At 31.7% G+C, this 13,577-nt stretch overlaps 1 protein-coding gene across 10 annotated transcripts in view; it reads right to left on the reverse strand.

Moving 5' to 3' along the window:
• LOC111033023 (polypyrimidine tract-binding protein 2) overlaps positions 1-13,577 on the reverse strand; it is a 181,438-nt gene that overhangs the window by 112,279 nt on the left and 55,582 nt on the right. The gene's annotated exons all lie outside the window — the stretch shown is intronic.

The raw sequence follows: 13,577 nt of genomic DNA on the forward strand, positions 1-13,577 counted from the left end.
CAACTGTTGTAAAGACTTAACGAGATTCATTTCTTTATTAATTTCATTACTGAGCAAGTGAACCCGAAGCCCACGCATAAACCGTATTATATAAGTAAACTATAATACGAATAATGAACTCGATATTTACGTGGCCGTTATACACCAAGAAGGCATCGAAAAAATCATTAGAAATGTATTTTGACGTGTGAAAAGAAATGCAATTAAAATTCCTCGGCACATTGTTAGAACAATGGACGTTGTTTTTTTTCGCATTGACAAGGAATGTTAACACATTTTCGAAAAATATACGGAAGATCGTGACCTAAACAATCGAAAAACGTCATACAATTCTCTCATCGTAAGAATTATAATTATAATAATATATCACTCCGGAACGTCTGAAAGATTTGTGAAACAAAATACACCCGCTTCGGGCGGTTTATATTATATATGTGTGTGTATATACGTATACGTGTGTACCTACTGGGAATGTGGTTTTTTATAGCCTTCCCAGACACCCCCCAAAACCATCGCGTCGAACACGGTAATAATAATGTACACACCAAAGGAATGTATACCTGTATAAAAAAAAGAACCTACCCACATCCCCATTTTTCGAACGCGCCTGAAAATCACCTGTTCCCGTGAGAACGAATTTTATTATTATTATTATTATTATTATTATTATTATTATTATTATTATTGTTATTTTCGGTTTGCCCGAACCGACTGCAGCATCGCGCGAAGGCGCCAAAAAACCGGCAATTTTCTATATCTAATACTTTTTTTCTCTCGTAAGATTTTTATGCTGATATCTCTCGTCAGTGGCCAAAATAAGTCAACACTGAAAAATATGCCCAGGTGTAAGTTATGATACAATACATCATACAATATATTATAATACGTACTTTCAAAAACAGCCTACTTAGGTATGCGTGTCCAACAAAAATATACCAACAATTAACTAGGTATTTAAGAAAAGATAGTTATACCGTGCATCGCGTGTATTATAAACAGAGGATACAAAATCCACAGAATAAATAAAAATTAAAAATAATCATCGGCTTCCGGCTTCCGGCCCAACTGCACTGCGCATTATGATGATGTGAAGAATATCCATAATAAGGCTATATATTATTATAGTAAGCCCTTATTGTTGTATATTGTTTAGAAACAAACACTCGCCGAAATACTGAGGCATTAGTCATAACATTCCGAACACACAACAGTTTATCATGGAGAAAATAAACTGTTGCGCATCATATAGATACTTAAGTATCAAGTATAAACTATAAATATTTATTCGAAATACAATCGAATTGTAGAAAAAACAAATATAGGTACACCGGACAATATTAAATATCTTCACTACATCGTTAATTCCTCTGATCATATACTATGTATGTAAGCATATTATGATCTAAGTATAATTCAAACCGAAATCATTACGATTCTATCGTTTTTTGTGCTATTATTGTTGTCTAAGAAGGTAAAATAATATGTGAAGTAACCGCATCGGTGTACCATCAAAACAATAGATAGTGGTAAATAGATTGCATGACGATTGAAAGTAAACGATATTTTCAAATTCATTTTATGTTTATTTATTAAATTTAAATTTTAAATTTTAAAAAGTAAAGGTATTTAAAGGTATAATAATGTCTCACGGGATAAAGAATGTGGCTTATCTAATTTAAGAACTCCGGAAAGACCAAGAAAAAAATAATAAGGAGAAAAATAACAAACTAAAAAAATCAAAGAAATAAAGGATAACATAAAAACAGAAAAAGACCAAAGAAAAAAGAACAAAAATATATTAAAGTATGTTAACCATGTTCTGTTGACATGGGAGGGTAGGTTTTTAAAACACAAATCCTTAGTATTTCTGTACAAAATTTTTTTTGTAGAACATATCAGAGTAAAATAATTTTTACCCTCGTACTTTGCAATAATAAAGTAGTGTATCTTTCAAAACCTATCTTTCTACTACAATAATTAGATTTAAAAATTAACACACAGGTGACTGACAATAGACTAAATTTTATTCAGTCAAATAATTATAATGTATGTAACATATTAAGTAAAGATGAAGAATTAAAGAAAGTATGAAAAGGTCTACACGTGGAATTTCCCAGTACTACAAACTTTTTTGACTCTACATTATACAAACATATTATATTGTATGTTATTACAACAAAATAAAACTATTACAACAAGCAACAAGCGTAAATTAAATAATAATGCATAGCAATATTTTTATACATTTTATTCAAGTTAGATCTATTTTCACTATAATTATTGAATACTATCACACGAAATACACCAAATAGGAATTAGTCAACCATACACTTAAATAATATATCCATTAACAAAAAATGATCAAACTTGTTTTATTTTTTTATTATTAATAAAATAACCCGCGGCGACATAGGCCATCGGGAAACAAGTTATCTTACAAAGTAGACTTAATTCTAATGACTGAAAAGTATGAATATTGGCTAGTTTACAATTACCGAACGAAAGTATGTTACATTTTTACAATTTACAGTTTGTTTTGCAAAATTTGCTTTTTTCATGAATCGATGGAGGCTGTGAGCGAGGATATGTTGTGGCCGAGAGATTCTGATAGATGTGCGTTAGTTATGTGGAACGTGTAAGAACATTACTGTTTACCATTATTTACACCTATGTGACTGGCACTTGATGTTTTTGTTAAATTGTACAAACCGAATACACGATGTGTTTAAGAATACTATAGGTTGTATAAATTTGCGTTTGTAAATAATAGATACATGATGTATAAGCAACATAATATATTATATTTGGCAATGCTTTTCAGCAGCAAAAAGTATGTAGACATTATAAAACCAGTATACATGCAGTGCACATTTGGAAGTCTGTTTCAAACATTTACAAACTACGTCATTGTGTGTGCACGGTAAATAAAAAATATTAGAGAAACTCTGTCAAGAAATTGCTTAACATCTATTTTTTTTTTAAACACGGGTGAGCTATGTATATTATTAAATTCGAATTATCGTTTGAATTTGTCGATACCGGTTTAATACGCCACGAGTATAAATTGCCGTTTTATTGTCTCATTATTATTACATTTGTTAGTAGTTAGTTGTGTAGGGTATACATTGTTTATTGTCTTTTTAATACTTTTATCGTTTTCCTTTTCGCCTGGTTGTTTTGTCGTAATTAAATTCAACACCCTTTACTGAAGTGTTTTTTGCAAAACGAAAGTTGTGAATATATAAATACATCGGAAAAAAATGACAGCCATATCTAAAGTGCTACATTTTCACAATTTTAGTGTAGAACTCTTCACGACCCTCGTAGAATTCGTGATTGTATTTTAAAAAATAAATAACATTTTTCGTTTGTACAAAATATATACATTTACTCTCAAGGATTGTTTTTAGTTCACTTTTGAAGCTTCAGCAGCTATCACTAGTTCAAATAGTTCTCAAGGATTTCTTAACGTCCGAATTAAGTTCTCGAATATTCATGAATAACAATAAGTTCTTTATTTAACAGCTATAAATGCTTACGAACAATTATTAACAAATAAACCATGATATTTAACTAAAATCACATTTGTAAGACTCAGAAATCTAATTTGTATTTACAATATTTCTCAAGATAGCATAGAATTGACTAAAAATATAAAAGTTATTTCTAAACGTCATACTCAAACAGTAATAATTAACTACAGTAATCCTACAATTCATTAATATCTAATACACTTGCACTCATTCACGAGTGTTATAATAGAGTTCATATAGTATAGTATTATATTTATTGCTTATTATGTGATTCAAGAGTACATATATGAGATTCATTATTTTTGAAGTGGATTCACATATAATATGCAGTAACCGAACCTTTCAGCGTAAACAACTGACCACGTTTTCGGTGAAGTGCAGTCCCCTATCTTAAAACGGTAAAAATGTAATGTTAATTAGTTGATGACATACTCTTAAGGGGAACGCAAACCCTAGAGGGTCTGATCTACAGAGGAGTAAAACTTAATATACATGTGTAACCTTCTAAAACAATGTTTGACACCACACCAACTTGAGTGTTTCGAAGACTAAAAATGGGGGATAATTAAATAAACCACACTAATTTTAGTTACACGTAAGCCTCGAATGAGGCGCCTAAATATGTATACTTATGAAACAAAAACTTCACACGGTATTAGATGGAGAAAATGATAATGTAAGCAGTCTAATAAATCAAATCGATTTGACATGAAGACTCGAGGGTTTATTCGTATTTATGTGTACAAACTCAATTTTTAAGATGTACAAAAGATTGTTCATAAATTATGTATTGTGATATACAGAGTGATTCCCCAAGCATGCTCACCCCAATTTATTCTTTTAATAATGAATTTATCATATTTTTTTTATTCTGATAATTGGCATTTTTAAATATACTTATAAAGACCATATATTTTCAGATAATTGATATTTGTTATGCTACTCGTACTTAAGAGGTGTCTTATAGCGATACAAACTTTTGTTGTTGAAATGAGAATCCTATTTTTTACTGTAAATTGTTTAATGGATAATTGTTTTGAACATTTTAATGACCTGGTTCAAAATTCAAACATATTCTAAAGTTATTAAATGTTGATACTATGAATAATAGTCCTTGAAAATGGTTTTAAAAAATATTAAATAAATGTTTTATTGGCTCTAGTATTCATTATGCTTGACCCGATTACACAAATTATAAATGTTGATAAATTAATATTAACTACAAACATTTTCAAATCACCATAGCCCTTTTATCTTCCAAGCCCATTACCATTGACGATTGACTTATCATCCTTGGTACACAAAATTAAACACTTCAAAAACTGCCCGTTTGAATTTTGATTTTGATACGTCATAATTTTCACAAAAATCTAAGGTGAATAATTTATAGTAGAAAAGGGAAAAGGATTCTCATTTAAACAACAAACGTTTGTTTAATAGTATATTTATCATCTATACATACGACACTTCTTATAAAGAGTACAAGAATCTCAAGAATATTTGCATATTAATGTTAATACATTTTCTGCAACTATTCAACAAAAATTAACAACATCCAGGATGAAAATGTGTAACGTATACGGAATATTATGTTGTAATAATTTAACATTAATATACAAATATATTATAGGTAGGTAGGTACCTAGGTATAAGGTATATATGTAATGAATGTTAAATAAATTTAATGGTTGCAATTTTTTTTACTCGATCTAATCAAGAAATCTTTTCACTTCGTTGATTACTATTTATTCGATTTTATTATAATATACACCTTTAGGTATTGATACGTACATAAATACCAGATGTTCAGTTAGGGTCGCCTGATCAAAAAAACATGACTGGTATTTAAAAACGACGACAAATAGAGAAGGTATAGGCGGTATTGGTCGCATGTACACATAGACTCGCGTAAAAAAAAAACTACTAACTCGTCATCACTTTTATTACATAACTTCGAGAAAAACTACCTGTATTTTATCATTCTACACATTTTATTAACCGAACACATGTGTTAGATGAAAATCACACAATATTCACAACTAGAAAATAATAATAACGTTAGTGTTTAATGCTTGTGGGAGAAAATACGTGCCATTCAGGGGGCACATGGTATGTGTACACTATAGTGGTGACATTGAACGGCGATGAGAAGCATAGTTAATAAATATGTATTACTATACTTAGTTAACAGACAGCTTGAAGCCGTTGGAACACAATCAGCATATTATTATTATTGTACGGCACGAGACGTCGATAAAATACTAGTATTTTAATTTTTAATTTTTAAATGATATATTTCGAAGGTGCTACTATACTGAGAAATTCCCTCACACATGTTTTCTATCATATGTACGATGTAGGTACCCATGATTCTTTTTACTTACAAAATTATATAATATAATTACGCACGTATATTACGATTTAGCATGTATAATACGAATATTTTAAACCCAATAAATCACAACAAATTATTGCGATGCTGCTCGATAGTTTAAAAAGTAAAATTATTATTTTATTAACGCACTTCAGGAATTCGGAGAAATGTAGGTTTTTATGATATATCTGGGAGAATAGGAAGTTGTAGCACTAACAATTTACGATCAAAAATCATTTATTACAAATATTATATCTGTAATTATACTATTGTTGTTTGTGCTCCAAAGTCGACATTCTTTATTTGGAATTCTTAAATATATTATTATTTACCAGCGGTTTATTTTAATAAAAATATATAAATTGTTTTTACAATACAAAAAAATGTTTAAAATATATACTCTTGTGATTAAATTAAGTTTAATTTAAAAAATGGTAAATTATTATACATTAATAAATAAATTAAAATTAAACATTACTCCATGGTAAATATATATAATATATATACTTCCAATAGACAATATATAGCAATATATATTATACTTACATCTTAAAATAAATATCATTAAACAACAAAACTGTTGGTTTCAAAAGTTCATTAAACACTGCTATTATGCCATGTTAAGATTTACAAAATATGTATATCAATATTTTTTAAAATTATTATCATTTAAAGTTTAGTGCATACTAAGTAAGTACTTATATGTAAGTATTAACATTGAAATTAAGTGTAAAATAGTTATAAAAATAAATATTATAATTTTATATTAAGAACTATACCTCCTATATAAGATTTACTGAAAGGAGGTGCGCATTAATTTGTTAATGTATAAAGGTACCTGTAAATAGTCTTGCAAAAATAAATATAAGCAACAATAAACAAGAAAAAAATATAAATATTTTTTTAAACTTTACAATATTAAAACCAAACACAAATATATTACTTCTTTATAGTAACTATAGAATTAAGAAGAAATTTTAGTACCTTCAATAGCAATATTATATATATTATACTCAGATAGATTACACAAAATATACATTAAATCGTTGTTGAAAAAGATTAATAACACAATATAATAAAAAGTCCCACAACTATAATTATGAATGTGATATTCAACTCATTTAGTTTTGGTATAACTAAGTATACAATATAAGTATTATATACTTTGAGAGTTTGATGCCACTTGTCTATTCCAAAACTTTGATCAATATAAACAAGCTTGGCATCATATTCATATACATCATATATTTATATCTATATATTATAATATATACATACCATTGTTTTGTACAACACCTATTTTAATGACACTCGTGTATCATTAAAGTGATGTAAAATTTTCGACACGAGTATTTATGTAAACTTTCTCTGGAGAAGTTCTCATTATTATGATTTTAATAATAATAATTATTATTATTATTATTACGAAACGACAATAACGTCGAACAAAGACCGAATGCGGCCGGTACAAAGATCGTTTGGGCGTATGATGAGCAAAATCGTGACAAGCGGCTACGACACGAATACGCAGCAACTCGTCAATAAGATGTTTGAAAATCGTGATTTAAATTTATTATTATAGGATTTTGCAAAAATATATGACGAATTTACAATATATATTATATAAATCATATTTCCGGACCAATTAAAATGACATACTATACAGTATACACATTATATGACGTCATTCAGTGTATTGGCTAGCGGTCAACATCCGTTTATCTGGAAACCCGCGTCTAAGGGGGCCATGTGTGCGTAATGGGTATTTGGCTCGAGTTTAAAGTTAAGATCCAACAACGAGTGTCGGGTGAGGGTGGAGACGACGGATCGTTAAAAATAATGTGCCAACCGTAAAAAAAAAAATACGTATATATTTATATTTATTTCAGTGCGCGATAGGATCGAAAACTGTTAAAATAATAACGCTACGGACCAATAAAACAGTCTCAAGATAAATAAAAAAAAATCATTTTAAAAATACCGATGCAAAAAAATAATAATAACGTATACTATAGCTGGTTACTGCAAAAACAGTCAATTGCACAACTATATCGTATTTGTTTAAACAATTCCATGTACAACAATAAACGACGAAGTCTGAACATACCTAATATGCGTGATGTATTCCGAATTAGAGGAAAAACTAATGTAGGTTTAAGGACAGTGAAAAATTATATAAACAATAACATAACATTCTACCTCGAAAAATAAGTATAGAATAAATTCGTTAAAAGAGAAAACACACTATCGAAAAAAATGTTTGATAAGATACAACAATATTATGTATCGCATTTTTAACAAAATTACAGGAGAGCAAAAATAATAATTTATATTTAGTTTAGTTTGTAAAATGTCCCTCATAAGTTTTTTGCCAATGAATTACTTTATAATTATACATATGTAATATGTATAGCCAAATTGTGTTTGATTAAAAATCATAACAGTCAAAAAAAGAAAATAAGTGTTAATTTTCGAAAATTTGGTGTGAAGCACGTACGAAAATGTTAGTTGGTAATGACAAGAAAAAAGGATCAAATTAAATAATACCTCTGTCAATTACAGTGACTAATACTCTTATATAGCTCAAAACCGCGATGCAACAGCGTCTTGTCTCTGCGAAGATTATTCGCGCTCTCGTTAATCTCTGATCTTTATGAACCCATTCAAAATAAACTCCAAATCAGTAAGCAACTCATAAAACCAAAAATACGAGCAAAAATATTATAACAAAATATATTTTATAAAAGCTGAAATATGGCTGCAACAGATTATAAGTTAAGACCAACAGAAAAATTGCTATTTGGGCGAAGATAGGCGTTACATAACAAATTGACCTATTTTTAAATACGGTTAGTTATTAAAATAACTCGATTATTTGGACTCTAATGAAATTTATGTTGCTAATACAATGCGGCCGAAATCATCAGACGGGCCGCGGCTCACGGTTCCTCATATACATACAACCGATGATATGTATATAGATCATTATAATTTGTACTGCTATTATATACGATTTTGCTGTATTATGATAATAATAATGATAATAATAATATTGTTATCGACCATATCACGCCGTGCGCAGTGAGGCTGCAGTAGCTAGTATACCGTGATGACGGTCACAGACATTTGCAGGAATAGCGATTTTAAAACAATATTATTTTATGCACATAATAATATACGCACACTCCGTTTTGGGAGCGGAATACAATTCCCACACTCCACGAGTGTGTAATCCGAGTGACGCGCTGTAGGGGATGAAATAAAAAGGGGTAGGCCTCCGCTCGGATAGGGCAGACTGCACACGACGAGGCGAACTGTTGTGTATGCGAAATAATAACGCTAATTAACGTCGGTTTGCGGTTTTCAGTCGGTCATATCGATTTTGGATTCTCCGAACAGGCAGCGGTTGGTCGAGTGTGTGTGTGTTTGTGCATGCACGATATTTATGCCGTATACAAGGACGAATATTCGACGAAAAGGCGACGAAAGCCGGGAAAACGTTTCCGGACAATATCGTGAACCGTGAACAGTGTCATATTGTATATTATTGTTGAAAACTCATCGAAATAATACTGCAGTTGTCGGAGAATCGAGTGGTGTGGATGCAGGAGAGGGATTGATATTATGATGGCAATGCGGGTATGCGAACGAGAGAAAACCATCACACTTGAAGTGAATTATTAAGAAGAGCTCGGTGAAAAATAAAAAGAGTTGTGTGTACATAATAATATATTCTACTCTACGGTCTCATTGACAAACGTCCAATTATATACCTACGTACGTTTTCGCTGTTAATTGGAAGACGCGAATACGTTTTCGGTGGTAAAATTACAGCGGTCGTATAATTTACACGTGAAACCGAAATGTGCAGTATATACCTATATAATTTAACAAATTAAAACTTTGAACTGTTTCGTTAAATAATCGAGTACATATTATTATTATTACTATGTAGGTATCGTTTTAATTCATATACAAAACGCGTTATAAACCGAGGGTTCTGCAACGCGCGATAATCGGTAATGTACGAAAAGATAAACACGAAATACGTACAGCAATTTATATTACCCATATCCACCTGTCCTACCTATATATGTACGTAGTGATCGACTGTAATGAATAACTATAATTACTACAGACTGACCACATCTATTGATCATTAAGAACTACGAAAAAATATCTATAGCGGCTCTCCTGTAGTGCATGTATATAGTCGTCAATATATCATAATAAAATATAATATGTGTGAGTATTTTAGCCGACCTTAAAATAGCACTTTGGTTTTCAGACTGCCGCATACAGACACTATATCATATAGGTACTAACTTGAAAGTAATAAGATGACGGGTAAGTTCTCGTGACCCATAAACTAATTAATTGAACAAACCCGGGTATATGACCACAAGTTTGTGAATAACGAATAGTGATGAATGCGACTTACACATAGAACTTGGCAACTGAGATCCGTCTTAATTTCAAAGTAAATCGTCTAGTAATTTTTGTCATCAACTATGATATATATGTTTGTTTAAACGGTATACATTATGTATGTCTATGACGTATCGTGGGTACTTACCTACACGGAAAACCAAAAACAAAAAAAGTGTTACAAGACCGTGTACACACATTTACGTAGTATTATACGGTGAGAAGTCGAGTGAATCTTATAATTTTGTCTAGTCACCGAGTGTAATATATAATAGTATTGAATATATAGGTATGATACGATGACTTTTTCTTAATTTTCCATACAGCGAATTATTATTTTTTTTTTCTAGGTTTATATTTATTTATAATAATATATCATAAATCATAATAAAACTAACGGAGTGCGAGATTTATCGTAACACTCGGATAAAAATTAAATGCGCCATGAGAACTAAACCTTAGATTATCTTAAAGCGTTTGCTTTTATAGGCATTCGTGATTTCCGATTATTCTAAATTAAGAGGGCTACTACAAAACAAAGGCATTATTATTCCAATTTTCTATTAATTATTATCGTTTAAAGATGGATTTATGTCCTCTTTAAATTCCTAAACTTAATATATTATGATGCACATAATATATTGGCAAACACAAAGTTTATAAAATAGTTTTTTTATACAACGGAGGAAACTATTGGTTTTACAATACATAATATTGTCCAGTGTATTTTGTCCCTACTCCGTTCACACTTTTCCTAGTATAAGATTGATTCTACAAGTTTCGTGCACTTCATAGATTGGAGATTTGACATCAATTCGATTATTTTTCAAATATTTTATTTTTAACTCTTCAAATAGTCTTCTAAAAACGACGAAGTTTAAAAACAATCAATAAAAATCACAGAACACTTTATTTTTGCTGAAATTCAAAAAATGAATAATTATAAATTATAATCCATAGAAACAAAACTAAACTCTGAAAAATATTCATTTATACCAACATTATTTAGACCAAAAATAATGTTTACAACCCTTTATATTATAGGACACATTATGTTCTATATTCTGTAATTAGTATTCTCAAATATTAAAAACATATACGCATTACATTATGTATTTTACAGGTATAGGGACCCCTTTTCGAGAAAAGAAAATCACAAATATGTGGTTGTTCCAAACTCAAAGTTATTTAAATCCACACGATCGGGTCACTACAGGATTGTGGCAGTGTTGGTGTTACACGGCAAATTTGTAAAACGTTATTTGAATCGTTTTTTTTTTGTGCGTTGTTGTTTGTTCTAAATTACTGAAAAAGGCAACAAACGAAATGATGATAAAAAAAAAACATGTATATACATGCTTGAAACTTGTACAAAAAACAAAACAAATAATCGTCCAAAGGCAATAGCGGAAACTACAAACGTAGTCTGGCTAGCGCACTACCACCGTCGTAATGAAAACGTACGATCAAAAGAAATCGTTTTGCGCATATTGTGTGAATAGCCGAGAGTGGAAAAAAAACCTTGATCGTGTTATTATTTTTCAAGCTGCCTATAAATATATAGGTCTAATATATATTTATATATATTATACGAGTTAATTATATGATATTACACTCAGGAAAATGTTAATGCCGACGTGAGAACTACGGTTGCGGCCGTGCTGGGAACAGCGGGAACACATCGCGATGAATCGAGATGAATCGTCGTCGTCGCAAAAATAAAAAATCCGGACGGCCGCCGAGGCACAGGTCGGTTTACTTTTACGGGGGGGGGGGGGACGAGTACAAGAACCGTGTACTTATATTATTATCAGAGATTGAAAACGACAATCGTTCAACGTGAGTTTTCCAATACGCTATCCTGCACTTGCGATTGTAAACAATTCGAACGTCACTCTCTCTCTCTCACTCTGTCTCTCTTTAGACGAATGGCCGCAGCTTCGAGCCGACAAATGACGATCTATACTCGCCCACACCCTTCCTATCCGACGACGAACGGCCGACAACGAGCACACAAACACAGAGTTCTAACACGTAACATATACAAACAATAATGTATAAGTGTGTGTGTGTATGTGTGCGCGTGTAAATGTAGTTAATTAGCGACTGTTCGAGCGCTCCCGCGCGCACGTGTGTGTATGGAATACAATGCGCGGGATTGTTAAATTGCCCGCGAGCATATTATACGCGCTGCGAAATACCGTTCTCTGTGCATATTGTTTCGCACGAAAAGGTCAGTGATTAAGGGTTAACTTCACCAGTGGCAAGAGACTCTGGCACTTGCGACTCGGGCGTACGACGACAACTACTAGGAACCTCTGTACGACGACACACAATAGTCAATAATAATAATAAGAACAATAATAATAAAACCTGCAGATAATTTATACAATATTATATTTAAAAAACGTAGGTTGAAGGTATAAAATATCATTATGATATAATTGCGAAAACGGTCTACTACGGTAGGTAATATAACGACGTTTTATCGAAACGCGTAAAATGCACTTTTCCCCGGTGCAACAAGCGACGGCGGTGGCAGTTGTTTACGATAACAGTCCATGTGACTCGATTGCAGCCATGTATTATGATAATATAATATTATTGTTATTATTATTATAAGCCCGAGTACCCGACCGGAATGGCAGGAGGTGCAAGGGGAGTGGCACCGTTAAAATACCCGTCTCGCACCCGAGTATAACGAAGGCGGCGTCGGCGGCAGAGGTTACTTAAAATCCCCTGGAAAATAACGACCGTCGACGAATAATAATAATATTAATAACGTACGAAGGACGGATAGTGTCGACGGGGGTTTTGAGTGAAAGAAACAGGCGGAATACTCAACCAAAAAACACAGTCGTCTCCTTTGTTGTAGAATCGACCTATCGACGACGTCCGTCGTGAATATACCCAAGAAGACCAAACACGCGTATTACGTCCAAAATGAACGCGATTTCCGAAACGTTATCGAACGAGTGCTCGTTCTGCCGCTGTACAGCTTTCGTAAATCGTTTAGGGGATGCGTTATCTGAAAACTAGAGATCGACTAAGATAAGATTAACAAGTATTGTTATCGCAATAGAACAGCAACAAGTACGAGCGCTGCTCTTGCGTGTCACACACACGGCTCCGGATGTTTACTCGCATTTGCGGTAAAGCCCTATACGATACTACATATAAATTATATTCACCGTTAACGTATTATTGTGTCACGTTTAGACGGACGACGACCGCGACCAGCA

This window comes from Myzus persicae, unplaced genomic scaffold (genome assembly GCF_001856785.1).
Source record: "Myzus persicae strain clone G006 unplaced genomic scaffold, MPER_G0061.0, whole genome shotgun sequence".
Taxonomy (NCBI): domain Eukaryota; kingdom Metazoa; phylum Arthropoda; class Insecta; order Hemiptera; family Aphididae; genus Myzus; species Myzus persicae.